Below are 16124 nucleotides of genomic sequence, written 5' to 3'. Positions count from 1 at the left end.
TCCCTTGCATGTACTTTGCTGCCACCTCCAGGACACACCTGATTTTAGCCTCGAAGTTTAAAAAAACCTTTTCACCAACCCCAAAAGTTATTTTGCTCTGAGGTGCAATATTTCAAATTGCAAGCATGGGTTTGGTTACATTTAAAAAGGAAACCCCCAAAACTCTGTTTGCAGACACCATTCACAAGCACGGGTGTTGGGAGAGCTTACAGATGCTTCTTCCTTAGAAAAAAGCAAAATAGTGCTTTAAAATAATAGCCTGTTTAGCAAATTACACAGCAAAATCTATAAAAAAGATTATGGCACACACTCATTGCAGAGTCTTTTGTGAGTATTATTGCCCCTAATTACAGGGCAACAAAAAGCAAACAGACTGTTCTTAGCTGGAAGTATTTTATAACATTAGGATTTATTTTTTCTTTTTTAAAGCTGTGTTAGGTCATTGAAGTCACACTCCTACACCCTCAGAAGCAAGCAATAACGGCAATTTTTAAAAGGTTCCAAATCCTCTACAATGAGAAGGTAGTAGCCCTATCTTTCTCCTCTTTTATTAATGAGAGGATCAGTTTCAAGTGGATAGAGTATCAGGCATCATGAAGAAATTCATTCTTCCAAAAGCCATAGTGAGGTGTCACAGGGCAGAGTTGGACACTATGGACTATGGAAAATTTGTCCTAAAATTAAGACTATCGTTAGACTAGAGGAAATCCTTTTAAGATGTTCCACAATTAGCAATATCTGCTTAATATAAACAATGCAAAAGAAGTTGCTAAGGCTAATGGGATGGACTGGTTCCAGAAATAATATCTTTATTATTTCATTACTTTATCTTTTGGTACCTTCAAAAACATAAGATTTTGAAGTAATCATTTACAATCCTGAAGAAAAGCTCACCAAAGTGATTAATTAATTTCTATTTAAATATAAGATTCAGTGAAAGCTAGGTCATATTAGGAACCTTTCCATCTCAAAAGCACAAGGTTAATTCCACTGTCTAATACACATATTCCAGGTTTCTATGTGCCTGATTAAAGACAGCAAGGGGGAAATGAACACATCACACACCTTTGCAGAAATGGGCTGTGCCACTCACTGGGTTCTTTCTCTGCAGCGATCATCAGCACAGGTACTGTACATCATAGAAATTATTAAACAAATTTAGTGACATCTAATCAGAGTCTGTAATTTATTAGACTTTTGCAGAATTTACCAGCACAAACCACATTTTGCCTGGCTTCTGCCAAAGCCTGTGGAGATGGAAGCTGCAACACAAACACAAACATTTTTCCACGCTGTAGCTCAAGCACTTTGCCAAGCATCATTAAAAATTATGTATTTAGGGTAAGCTGTCTCCATTTTTACTTTATTCTTACAATTATTGAAGACTTCTGTTGCTTAAAATGAGGTGTGTGTTCACTGGGTTCTTCTAAAATTGCAATAATCCTGCCAGAAAAAAGTATTTAATACAATTTCCATCGATTTCCTGTACCAATCATTACAAATTTATCGAAGCATAAAAATGCATAGAATAGGCTCTCACTGGCTTTACAATGCTCTTACCTTTTGGAAGTCAAAAGGCTCAATTACTTTTCCACTGTTTTTGATAGAATTCACTTGCTTTCCAATGTGACCAGAATTTGAAGTAGCTATTAATTTGTACACAGTAAACGTAATATTCCTTTATAGCTGAGGAGAGCAGTGTGAGAGGAAGAAAAGATAAAAAATTCAGTGGAATGTTTGTATGTAACCTGATTAACTTTGAGCCTCAGTCCAGAAAACAGCCCATTATATGCCAATATTTCAGAACTACTACAGATATTATAACAAAATAAAAGAACTGCACTCAGAGTAAAGACTCAGTTGCCTGGAAAATCAATCCATATGGAAATACTGCTCTGGGACCTTGGACTAACATGATCATTTCCTGAAAACCCCTTTAAAAAGACTAACACTTTGAAGATACTCAAATTTAACATTTATTTATTTTACTCAAAAGGAAAACGTGCTAATTCACAGCACATCAGCACCTCATCAACATGGCACATTGGGAAAAGGGTTTGTCCGCTAAAAGAAGTACAGACCATGAAGTAACAAGGGTTTTTGGGATCATTTTCCTCTTGGTTGGCTTTTTTTTTTTTTTGCCTTTTACATGCTCCACATGTAAATATTAGAATATTAGAATTTACACTGAAATATTAGAATTACACTGAAAAATATTAGAATTTACAGTGAAAAAAACCCTGTAAATCCAGAGAAGGTAGAAATTAAAAGGAAAATAGTAAATAAACAGACTTCCCAAGAAAAGACAATTTTTTGTTAATGACATCAACTTATTTTTCCTATATAGAACAGATAAGGACATCAAGATGCTTTTGCCATCCTGATTAAAGGGTAACCGGCTTTCTGGAATCCCTAACAGAATTTATACACTCCATTACCATATAGTATCATCAATTTCATCTTTTTCAAGTAAGCCTTGTCTCATTTGTCAAAATACCAAAGTGCAACCTTTTTTTTTTATAATTTATACTGCTGGTGTGACAAGACTGCTAATTACACCGCTAATGTAGATAAGAGTTCCAGTCTCCTGTGTGGAGAATTAATCCAAATTTCTGACACATTTAAACCTTGTCCTCATCACATAAGGTTGAGTGGAAACAGTATTGCTTTGTGCTAAAGGGAGGAGTTAATCCTTCCTTAGCTTTGCTTTAGAAATAATGTTCATAAGAGTACAGCAACCCCAAAAAACCCAAGGGGGTACAATTTATAATTTCACACCACTGCAGCAAAAGGTGGTCAGGGTCTCTAAATTCTCTGAACACAGGCATAAAATTCATGATGTCAAAGAACATTGGGGGAAAAAAATCCACATCAAGATAAGCCACAAAGGAAAAAATTAAATTAGTGACCACTGTGGGCATAGTGCAACTCCTATTTCAGGCTAAATCTCATTGAGATGAGAGTCCCAAGACAGTCCTATTTAAACTAATTTAGCATAAAACACCACTCAATACAATGGTGGCAATATCTAGTCTCTACTGTCTCCTGCAATTTACTTTTCATCAGTAACCTTCCCCACCTTCTGTGCAATTTCACAGCAGAAAAAATAATAGCTATAAAGGCTACTTTAAAATAGCATTTCCAGTTACAGACAATTAGTTGTAAAGACATTGAGGTACCCTAGTGCTTCTATTGAAATGTAAATATTTATGATTTTAACAGCTTACTATTCAAAGCAAGACAAGCTACTCATTTACCACACTTCTTTTGTTCAGAACACTTTGAATAATATTTACAGTCAACATTTTATTTTTTTTCAGGGAAAGTAATTTTTTTTCCATTAGTTCCAAATTCAAATGTTCTTATCATTATTGCTACTAAATACTATGGCATCTTTTTCAGAAACTATAACAACCACAGGAAAAGGGAAAACATTTCAATATTTCAAATATTTCAAAAGCACACTGTAAACAATAAATTGTCCAATTCATAACTGCTGTGGCTGAAATAATGGTAATCATTTCCTTGCTATAGTTTTGCCTCAAGACCTTTACCAGTGACAAGTTCTTCCCATTTGCCACCCCTTACTCATGCCCACCCTACCCAGCGTGAGTTAGAAAGGCCAGTGCAGCAAAAGCTAAATTTTAAGTGTTATTTCCCACTTCTCCCAACTCACCTCACCCAGCAAAAGCAATAGACAAGAGCCAGCAGGAAAGGCAGCTGAGAAAAAGAATCACACAGGAGAGGGCCCTGAAGATGCCTTACTCCCTGGAATCCTGACCCTCAGCACCCATGGAAGTCAATGCTGAATATCTCAATAAAATCACCCTGTTTGAGAAAGCAGATTTTGTAGAACCTGAGAGAAAATGGTGCAGCATTCTGTTATTTACAATGACAAGTGATTTCTTGGCATGCTTTTTATTCCCCAGAACTTGTTTAGGTGTTACACTTCACAACTACACTGAGTTTCTAATTCTGTGCAATTCTATATTTGAACAGTAGTGCTAGAGATCCTTTTTTTGTTAGTGGTATATTAGAACAGTCCATTTTCTCCCCAGTATGTGCTTCCTTAGGAATATTTTTACAGCTGCTCTCCAAGTCTTGAATTTCATTTTCCATAATGGATGTCCGACTTGTGTCTTGTTCCCCCTTCAAGATTGCACACAATCAAATGAGACTGGAATACTTCTCCATCAATATTTTGCAGTTTAGCATACAAAACAGGCAAAACCATTTCAGATGGCCTCTGGGACACTATCTAGCTGAATATAAGTAAACAAGTTTCCAGATTCAAGATTATTTCAGATTATTCTAACATATCTCCCACTCATTCCCAGTAATTTTTCAAACTATCAACATTTTTTCCTAAAAGTTCTTAGCAATTATCATCCCATGGTAGTCCAGAAATTCTAATGATTTGCACAGAAATAATTGGTAATGGGGCAAATATTTTAGATCCAAGTATTGTTAATGCATTGGGCAAGTTGCACTGACTGGAATAGCTCTTTTCTCACAGGTACTGGAAAGGCATTCTTACTACCTTAACCACAATTAAATAATAACCTGATGTGTAATTTTAAAGAAAATCTAAATTTGTTACAAAATAGAATTGAAGATCTGAACTGCTTTAATGGGAAGGGAGAGGAAGGGGAAGCAAAAACATTGCCCACAAGTGCCAGGCTTCATAGTTACTCTTATGCCTCTACCTTCTAATTCTTTTCTCTTCTTTTCCTTCCTCAAGGGAAAACTACAGACTTTGGACAGTCCCTTTTTCAGCCATTCAAGCCAGGTTGCTCCCAGAAATGGGAATGCACAGTAAACATCATCCTGGTTTCAAACTCCTTGATTATTAATTAAAGATAAGAAGATGCTAGATAACACCAAAAAGTTAAATAACCATCAAGCACAATTCTCTTTTCACTGAAACAAAAAAAAAGGCAGGTAATCTCTGGAAAGTTTCTAAATGCAAGTCTTGATATTTCAAAATATTTCAGCTCTTAAGGGCTGTTATTAAAGGGAACTGCTAAACCAGTCCTCTTGCTGGGTGTGGGAATATGTACATCCATAAACATAACCAAACCAGAGACAGTAAATACCTCAGAAAAGCTCTGTTTTCGTTTTCTAATGTGTTCTACCTTTTAAAGCTAAAGAGTATTTATGGAATGACAAGTTTTCAAAAAAGCAGCAAGAACAAAATTTGTTGATGGTATGGTCAAAGTTATATATGAACTGGTTTTCAGGCCAGAAATTAATCATGGGTGCATTTCTACTCTGAAACAATAAGTTTTGGGTAATCATTCTCACAAGTTCCACAAAACCACACAGTTTCAAACTCAGTGGGAAGGTAATAAGATCTCCCTTCTGTTCTAATTTAACAGAAGGCAAAGAGATGAAATTAAGAGATGCATGATGATACCCAAAGTCTCCCTAAGGAAAAGCAAGTTATTTTGTTGCTGGGGCCACAGCAGCATGCCAAACAGCATTTGTGAACTTGGATACCCTTCTCAAAATTGCAGCAGTGCACTTAATGAGCCATACTTCAGAGGTGCATAAAATTAGGACTGAGGTAGACTGCAGACCTAATAAATCTTTCATTACCACTTGTTCAGGTATCACTTTTCCCAATGTCACAATGAAACCACAAGTGAGGGAAGGCCCATTGATTCCAAGGAAGAATCCCACTCCATTCCACAGTGACCCTACTGCTTGAGAGATGCTACCAAAGGCTTAGATAAAGCTCTGCTTTTGACAACAGCCTGTTTAATCCAGGCTGAACCTGACACACCATCATTGGCTCACCCTCCCAGCCAGGGATACAGAATGCTCCTCAGGAACCCACAGGAATTAGCAATAAACATGCTTGCCAGGTATTTCCAAGGGTATCATGTTGAGCATTTTTCACAAGCACACAATTCAGTGAAATGGAACGGGGTTTACTAAAAGAATTGGCAATTATGAAATCAGCAGTGGGGTGTTGAAAGTACCTGAGAGTTTTCCATTCAGGAACCTCTCTACGCAGCAACAAAGTGTTTAACTAGAATCTAGCTTAGTATGAACTTGCAATCAAAATTAATTTATTCATAATCTAATAAGCCCCAAGAGCACTCAAGACTCCTTCCCCCTGCTCTCCCATTTACTTTTTTCACCAGTATAGGGACAACTGGTAAATGGCAGAAACCTGCCAAGGAACTATGGAGCTGGTCTAGGAGTTTGAGACCTATCACCATATCTTATTTTCTCACTTGAGAATGACCAGCCATGAATCAAAGCTCCATAATTTTGAGTCATTGGAAAGACATTTCATTCCATCATCATTATTTACTGTGACTTGACAAATATGGTGAAGTGCTGAGAATAATGGCATCTATTTTCTTCTATTTTTTCTGGGGAAGAGGGAAGAAATGTACGTCCCTGCTAAAGGGCACGTATCATATCAAGGTATTTGCTACACATGAAAACTCAGAAGAAGACAAATAATTTCCAAGTGAGAGTTTTGGAAAACTTTAAAGGTCTTACTGTAGTATCTTCTATGCCACTCAGGTTCAAGTAATTTAATAAATTCACCAGCTTAAACTATTTAAGTAAGGACACACAGTAGGAAAAGACACATTAAAAGTAAAAGCCATATTCAGATGTAGCCATGGTAAAAAATAGAGAAATTGCAATGAGCCCTATGCTTAGGAGAGAGTATTGTGCAGTTAATGTAAGTAATGAACCTTTCATGTGAAATGATGTAGTGTCACAACTCATTTGCATCCCACTTAAAGTGTAATTAAGTTTCCCTGACAGCCTGGCTTATGGCTGAAAGAACAGACCTGGCTGCTAAATTAATCCAGAATCCCTCTAGTTAAACAACCCTCTGCAAAGAAAACTTAACACACGTTCATTTAAAGTTCCTCAACTTACATTTAAAGTGGCTCTACACAGAATTTCAGAGACAAAGACTTCAAGATGCCCTCAGTCACAGAGCTGACTTGAAAACAAGTGTGCTGAACCCACACCAAGGTTTGGCCCAAAGCACAGTGCACAAGACAAGGCAGGAACATGTCTAAATGTTACCATTTTGGGGGTTTCTTGGAACTGACCTACAACATTGCAGGAACTCCATTACCAGGACAGGATTCTCAAACACAGAAAAAGGTCAAAAACATATTGAAAAGGTGCTACTAAACTAACTACAGCAAAATAGGTAACCATCAGCTGGGTCATTACCTGTAATGATACCAATGTCTGATTTTTTGATAGAGTAACATCCAGCAATAATAAGTTCAATATTAGACAGGTGTTTTGGTTCTAACTGAAAGAAGCCAGACTATTAACCATTCTTTTCAGCCACCTACAAAAATCATTCCCTAAAACCAAGTTACTAAAAACATGATAGGAGTGAGTGGCTTGTGGTCTGGAGAGCCTCAGAGGCAACATAGAATTGTGGAGTAGTATTCCTAAACCAAAACACGGAGTAGCATCTTATGGTTCATGATTCAGTTTATTCTTGACTGATTTTCATCCTAAAGGTTCTACTTAGAGCAAAGAAAGTTGAAACACTCCAGTATATATAATCCTGTAAGATTACATATATTTCTAGATGCATATGGATCTCAGAAAAGTGAACTTTTTACCATGAACCATAAGTATGGACTGTCCAGAACAAACAGTCATCCTATTTTCCATTATATTCCTACCTGCACATCACAGTGAGCCATCTGTGCAGTCTCCCCATGGTTCTGAAAATCTCCTTAGAGGGAATTCCATTTTGGCCACTGGAAATAATCCAGTTTTAGCAGCATCACAAGATCACTCCCAAGAGCCACCCTGAAACATCCAGCATGAAAATCTGCAAAGTCAAAATCTGTATCAAAAAGGAACAGGTACATCATGGCTGTAACTAAACTGTAGCTCTTAGAAACCTCTGAGTCCTTTCCTATAAGGGGAGAAGTTTCAGCAGCTTTTTTAATGAGCGGAAAACAAAAATCGTGTTTGGCAAAATAATCTGATGTTCTGGAAAATGATTTTATTCCATAAAATTATTTTACTCCAGTTAAAGAAAGGGTAAGCTGGTAGCAGTTATTTTATACATAAAGAATGTTTGAAATAGACACAGAAATCATGGTTTTAGAGATGGTAGTAACAGAACATGAACAACCATGTCTCTGAATTTGAGAGATTAAGCTATAGCTTTTTAATAGAAATACCATCACTACTTAGATTGGGAAAAATAATTTCAAGTATTTTCCATTAAGGGAATGTTTCAGGAAAGAGTTTTGTGCCCAAGGAGAGAAGTTTAAAGCCCCGCTTATCCCTCCGCAGTCAGAATTGATAACAATCAAGGCAAAACACAAAAAATATTCAAGTGTGGCCCCTTAGAACTTGAGCATTTGCCTGACTGGGATTTTCAGCATGAGACAACACGGTTTAACAAGCTGGATCAGATGCTTATTTTCATGTAGTTTCAGTCATTACTCGACAGTAGCAACTGATTTATCCACATCCACAACAGTAAGGCAGTTGGCTCCCAGATCCTTCCCACATTCCATTTTTGACTTAACATTTTCAAATACACCAAATGGCAGCTAGTGATGAAAAGAAGGAACAGGAAAACACTCTGCAAGTAAATGCTATGAGTTCCACTAACCATTTCCACTTAAAAATTAAATTCTCTTAGGTGTGATGAAACCAGAATTTAGTCTCTGGCTCTCATATGAAGCCACTTGGAAGTCTACCACAGCACTCTAGGATGTACCTTGCCAGATATTGCTGTGTGTTGGACACACATTTCAGGGCAGCAAAATTCAATTTTGCTTCAAATGCAATGGGGTTTTAAATTAATGTAGCAAGTCATTATAAGGAGTTAATTGGCATTAACCAAAGCAGAATTTCAGAATAACAATTCTATAGTAATGTTGTGTAACACTACAAATGGAAATGCTATTATATTCCCACCAATCAGGTAGCTACACACCAAAATACTAATTTATTTTTTAAGCAGCATAAATATGGTTTTTTGACTGGGACTGAGCAGGAAGTGGTGTTCTAATAGAGTAAACCAGAGACCACCTAGGGTCCTTCAGGGAGCCAGAAAATTCTGAGGTTCTATGGAACCACCAAGCCTAAAATGAAGGAAAAACTCCCACAGTTTTTTTGGAAAAACTCCCATAGTTTTGTCTCCAACAGCATTCTGCTCATGTTCTGAAATCAGGGCCTCTGTGCCCTATAAATCAGCCCTAGACCTTTCAAGTCAATGGAATCCCCCATGTAAGGAATACAGCTAAATATATCATATTCTCTGCCAGTTGTTTGTATATTCCTTCTGTATTTCCTCTAAAACATTCATTCCTTGTAACTGTATGCAAATAATCTAATTTACAAAGGATGCTGTGTATACTCATTAGATAAAAGGTCCTGTTTTGCAGATGAAATTCCATTCTGAATTTAACCCAAAATATTCAAGTCAAAAGGAAAAAAAAAAACCACTTACATTGGCCTTAAAGCCCAGTCTTCCTTTTTTGACAAAAATAAACTGTTCGTACTCACAAATCAGGTCCATGAATCAGTTTCATCTCTTCTTTAGGTATTGGATAAAATGGTTATATATTCTTCCACTCCTATTAAATAATGTAGAATTCATTCTTCTTAGGTGGCAAAAGCTTTCAATGAATAAATGAGAAGAGAATCACAGAATAATTTGTTTTATGAGGGATCTTCAAGACCTTCTCATTCCAACACCTCTGTCACCGACAGGTTGCTCAAAGCCCAATCCCACACAGCCTTGAGCACTTCCAGGACTGGGGCACCCAGAATTTCTCTGGGAGACTTATTCCAGTGCCTCACCATTTCCCAGTGAAGAAGTTCTTCCTTCCATTTAATCTAAATCTGCCCTGTCTATAGATAAACTGAGAAGTGCAGGCCTTCCATCCAAGCCCTAAGTGGTACCACCAGTTTTTCCATTTTAAATTTCCATATGAACTTTTCAAAGTGAAAACCACTGATTTTTCAATCAAACACTGATGCAAGGGTACAAATTAGTTTCTATGTTTTAAACTTACAAAATAGCGTGTGTGGACATTTTGGGTGAAGCCAGCCATGTCTAAACCACTACCACCCTGAGAGATAACTGCTTTTCAATGTTTAATTCACTCTTACTGTGGACAGTGCTCATAAAGGTAACACCTTTTTCCTTCTACAGCTCTTTCAAAGTCTCATTAAAAACAAAGGACAATCATGAAGTTGTCCAACCGTGTTGTCCAACCACAGACAAATATAAAACATTAAGATAAATCAGGAAAATTACTCTCTTCTTTAGCCTTGGTTACTGCATAGTTAGATATTACAATACCTGCAACAACCTAAGTGCTACCCATTAGGACAGAAAGTGGTGGCTGATAAAGAATATTTATGTGCTTATAAGAGCAGTGGGCTTCACTTTTTCTCACTTCACGTACTTGCACAGACACAAAATGCTGCAGACACACATAAAAGTACCTCCACAAAAATCTAGGGTTAAAGGATACAAAAAAAAAAGCCCTTTAGATGAGATCAAATATTTTGTTGGAAAATACATCATATCACTATAAAAACATTAACCTAAGTGTGCAGTTAGCTGAAAGTCTGAGCTACTGAAAAACCATCTTTGCATTCCACACAATGTGCCACTCTGAGGTTGGACTTTGTCACAATTAACAGGGGAAAGTCAGCTCTGTATTTCATGGAGCTTAAACGTGAACTTGAATATAAAGAGATACTCAACAGTTTTCTGGTTTACTGGATAACCTGAGCCAATTTACAAGGGGTACAGAGGTATCCTGTTCTTACTCAAAGGGCATCATTTCACTGCTTAGCTTTAGCACAGTAGAACAAATTAAATGAAACTTACAGGTTTTAGAAACCAGAAGGAAATAAAGATTACAGAGGGGAAGATGGTGAAAGGAACAACAATGGTCAATTGGAAAACCATTAAAAGAAATACTGGAGAAATTAATTTTACCATTATGGTTCTCACCTATTTTTACATAATTAAAAAATGCACAATTATTAGAATATCAGATTGCACTCTTACTGATCACAAAATGATCCAGATGATGCCCAGCAAGTCTCAGAATTTGGCCCAAACTCAATTCAGTCTAAACACATGTAGACTTTAAATCTAATCAATACGCAAATCATTACAGCAAGGTAAATTTAACAGAGTTTTCTGGGAACAACAGGGCTGATTTAATAAAGCCAGTATGGACATTTGAAATTACAATCTCATCATCTACCACAGATTCCCTCCTGTGCCCCTTGCAGAATTTGGTGCGACTTCTCTGGTTTCAGTTTTCAAACTCAACTTGATTCCCAAGGGCTGTGCTGTACAGGGGGGGCTCACTGCAACTTAGGGCCTGACATAGCCAATCACAAATACCAGCATTCCAGATTGGGTAACAGGTGGCATCATCTGTTTCCTCAAAATTAGAGCTCTTCCAAGGTGCAATGGCTTTTAACACCCAGCCTTTCAGATCCACACATCACTTGAGGCTCTGCCAACCTTTCACCAGGAGATGTGGACACAGCCTGCAATACCAGTGCTAATGGAGCTTAAGCATATCAAGATATCAAATGCAAGCCCATGGAGCATACTGAAAGGTGCACAAGCAAATAAAAGTTATTCTTAAAAAGAAACTCTCAACATACTCCTGTTGTCTCCATTGTGTGAAGCTGGTGATGCATACTCAGCAAAATCAGAGCCTGACAGCAATTACCAACTCTTCTAACAAGACCTGAGATTCTTAGGTGGTGTCTAATGCAGTAGAAGGGCTCAGGGAACGTGGAACACAAATCCAATGGAAAGCAGGCTTCACAAAACAGCTTTTAATTAGGATGTTCTAATTAGATGCTGAAGAGACACACACAATCACCCACAATTAATTCTACTCTTGATAAGGCTTAGGGAGCATCACAGCTAAGTCAGAAAAGACACAGGCAGTTTAACACTTTAACTTTCAAACCTGAATCCTCCAAGAGGCAATGGGAAAACATTCCTTACTTCTTACTTGTTCTCTAAACTGTCACCCACTGCATGTCCTACTGAAAAGCAAAAAACTCATTTTGCATAATACCTGCAATTTATTTTTAAACAATCCAGTCCTTATGACCACAATTAAATTCATTCCATCTGCTGGAAAACTAGGCAATTAGTAGTTCTAATAAACTAGCCATTAACTCGTACTTAGAAATGACTGATTTTAATAGCAGTATATTTAACAGTTTAAAGGAATCATCACATTTGTCAATTAGCAACATCAATTTTTAACTAAATGATCTTTCCACAAGTGGAGGGAAAAAAAAAAAACAGATGTTTCATTAAGTTTATTTGGAGCAGAGAATTCTTCTGACTAAAATGCAATTTTTAAGGGCTGTTTTGGCTAAACCAACATTTTGAAATGTAAATGTTGATACACAAGCTAAAGACAGAAAGGAGAAAATCAGAGAGATCTTCAGACAAAGGCCTTCTCTAAGGAGGTTTTTGTGGTCTCGCTAATCAGGAAAAAATAGATTTCATCAGAAAAAAAGCAGGCATTGTTGAAAATTACAGAAGACTTTCAGAATACATCTATATTTATGTTTATATATATAGATGTATTATACATATATATATATTTATATATATATACACACAGAGGGAGAAGGGTGTTAATAACCAAAGTGGTTATTTACTCAGCATATCACATCACAGTGAGCACCAAGCAGTCAGTCAGTGCAGGTGATACAGGATCTGTGCAATAGCCCTCATTTTAACAGATAAATTGCACATCTTATAAGCAAGGCCATCAGGATTTGGAGCACTACAGGCATCGTAGACTCAGGAGGGTGAAAGCAAAGACTTGGCACTCTGAAGCTAACACATGCAGAATGTGATTAGTCTTTGCTGTATCATTTACTAAACCTGCTAATTAATCTGGAGGGCCTCACACAAGCATCAAATAGACAGACTAACTGATATGGAAAGCAGTCCATTTACTTCTCTATTATACCTAAACAGGTGCAGAAATAAAAAGGGGGAAAAAATCCACTTCTCATTAGCTCAGACATTCTTTTCCAATCCTACACATTAAATCTCAATAAGTCTTGACACTTGAGAGGTGCAGCATGTGGAAATGGACTCAAGTCTGAAGGATATTCCAGTATATAAAAGAATTCCCCTTGTCTTTAAGGACTCATTTTGTAACTTGAAAAATTCTACTGTGAGCAGAAAAAGACAGGTCAAGCCAAAAGCACTGGCAAGATAAAGATGTCTCCTTTTAGGCAACAGCCTGCACTTAAAATCCAAAACCATTTTTCATGCCAAAATCTTCTCTAATGACCATCTCATCAACAGTACCTGAACAGATAAAATATAGTCCCCACTTCCTACTCAAAGAACAATATTAACAATCATCTGACAGATGAGATTCCTTCAAGGATGACTTGACTCTTGCCTTCTACACATATTTTATCAGCAATTTCAAAAAACAAATAAGATAGTCAGACCTATTTAAGAATGTAAGGAAATATGATTAATGTTAGTTTGAACAGTGATTTGTGATATACAGGCTGGTAGCACTTCACCTATTGTCTTCAGCACAAAAGAGCCTGCAGAGGTGACTGAAAGGATCCATCCAAGAATATAAAGGAGCACAGAAAGGCATTGTGGCATCAGCTTCTCAAGAGTTCAGAGGTGAGCAAGTGCTCTCCAGCCTTACACATGTTATATTTAATTTCTAGCCTATGGCTGTATGATCCTACACTCCACTGGACAACATGCATCATGTGAACTTCACTGAGAGGGTGATCACACAGGAACCAGAACTGCCTGCCCAGTTCAAGAAACTGGAACAGGCCATCCAGCAAAGTGGTGGAACCACCACAGTCCCTGGAAGCATTCAAAAAATGTGTGATTGTGGCACATGGGGACATGGGATAGTGTTGAACATGGCAGGGTTAGGTTCACAGCTAGACTCAACCTCAGATCTTTTCCAGCCTTAACAATTCTTTGATTTATGCTGGACTCTCACTTCACCCTATAGGGAGCATGAAGAGAATGAATCTGTTACCAGCAAGACACATGGAGATTGCTCTTCCCTCCTCATTTATGGTTTGCACTTAGCCCACAACAGCAAGCTCTGAGCTTCCCAATTCCCTGAATTCTGGCAGCTTTCTGCTTCCACTTCTCACTACTTTTGCTCAGCAAGAGAGTTTTGAGAACATCAGCAAGGAGCTCTGCTTGGCCCCCAGCTATTAGCACACAGCTCTAGTATAGCCTGTAAGTAATGAGAAACCACTGCAGGGAATCACAAAACAATCCCTTCAGTTGGGTTTCCAGCTACAAGAATAGCTGCAATACTTCCAGCCAACAATCCTTCCAGCACAGTCATCTTTTTACATAGGTAGATGCCTAAAAAAGAGTAAGGAAGAGAGCACACACTTATCACACTCCCAAATTCAAATTTATGCTGAGAGGATGTCTTTAATCTGATTTAATGTACTTTAAACCCACCCCTTCATCTTTCTGCCACGTACCTTTTGCAGTCAGCCTCCCACTGAGTCCACAGAACCTTCTCAAGCACACAGTGGCAGCAGAGTGTAAAGGGAAATATCACCTTCCTCTGCTCCCAGCATGGCTGAAGGCAGCCCCAGCCTGAGCAGCAGGTGCTCCCAATCAAAGGGCATTGCCCATCCCAGAACCTGCCCCTGCCAGGCACAAAGAACACTTCCCACTGACAAAGCCAAACCCTGGCAATTCCACCTGCCAGAGGTGGATTCCTGCTCCCAGCAGACTCTGCAGAGAATTCACCTCTCAAGCTGTGCTCTTCTGAAACTTCTGAAAAGCTGCTTCACAGAAATTACAAAAAGACTCCTGACAATATGGACTTCTCACCGAGTCCCAACATTTCATTCCAGAAGTCAGAGGAATTCAAGAAGGTACAAGACCACAGTTCTGTCTTCTGACATGATGAACTACCCTTCCTCTAAAACCACTAAATATTTTGCTGAAATTAAAAAGGTTTAAAGCAGATGCTTGGCATAAGAGGTTACAGCCCGCCCTGTTAACATTTAGGAAACTAATATGCAACTTTAAAACAAGAACCAGTTCTTTAAAGTGCCAGACTTAAAGTGTCAGACAGTATTAAACATAAATACCATGGCTTGTATAAGCTATAAAGCACTGAGAAGTACCAGTTTCCAAACAGTTTCATTTGCTGAAGGAAGCAAACTCAGCAGTAAGAAGTGAACCAATTACATTGCCTAGAATTAGAGATGAATAATTTTATGACAGCTACTAGTGGCACCAAGATATAAATTTCATTGCCTGCAGAGGCTGAGTTCAAGAGAAATAACTCATGAAATGAAAGGCAAGATTAAATTGGCAACAAATGTGCTCTACAGAAGGAATTTCTGTATTATAAAAAGGTATCATCTGAAAACTGCTCTGTTTTCCCCTACAAGAATCTGTTCCATATTCCAAGAAAGCCACGGGACTAGTCTGGCTGGGCTGGTTTTAAAACAGCAGTGAGGACATGGAAATTTCATTTTACTTCAGTAATGTTTACTTCAGGTATTTTAACACTACTTAGTCAGTTCTGGGCTACCACATTTAAAAATACATTTGTATTTGCAAATACACTACATAACTGGCAGACAGTATTTACACACACACTTTGTGAGAGCCTACAGCGTAATTTCTGAAAATGAAACAGGAAAATATTTTGGTATGTTCATAGCCAGTGCAGATACAAACAGTGCCTCCTGATCCATCACTGGAAAGCCTCCCACAGACCCCCTGCAGCCAAGGCTTTTACTTGTTTAGGAACAGAATAATGAAAACAAGCTTGGACAGAACAGAATTCTCCTGACAATACTAATTCCAGCAGACAGACAAGTAGATGGAAAAAGGCCTAACTGCAATACAGTTTATGCTAAGTGTTGTATTATCTCACTGAGGCTGTTTATGTGTTTATACACAGCTGTTTATACAACCTGTGCAAATAAATCAGGCTTAACACACACTTCCCTGTACTTTTGCTGAAGCACTGCTCAGAGACACCGTAGTAAACCAAAGCACTCAGCAAAAGAAAAAAGAAGGGAATCACCAACTAAATAAATGCAGGTTA

Source organism: Agelaius tricolor, unplaced genomic scaffold (assembly GCF_023055355.1).
Source record: "Agelaius tricolor isolate 1412-34295 unplaced genomic scaffold, bAgeTri1.0.p SCAF_34, whole genome shotgun sequence".
In the NCBI taxonomy this organism is placed as follows: Eukaryota; Metazoa; Chordata; class Aves; order Passeriformes; family Icteridae; genus Agelaius; species Agelaius tricolor.
This window is presented reverse-complemented; position numbering follows the sequence as displayed.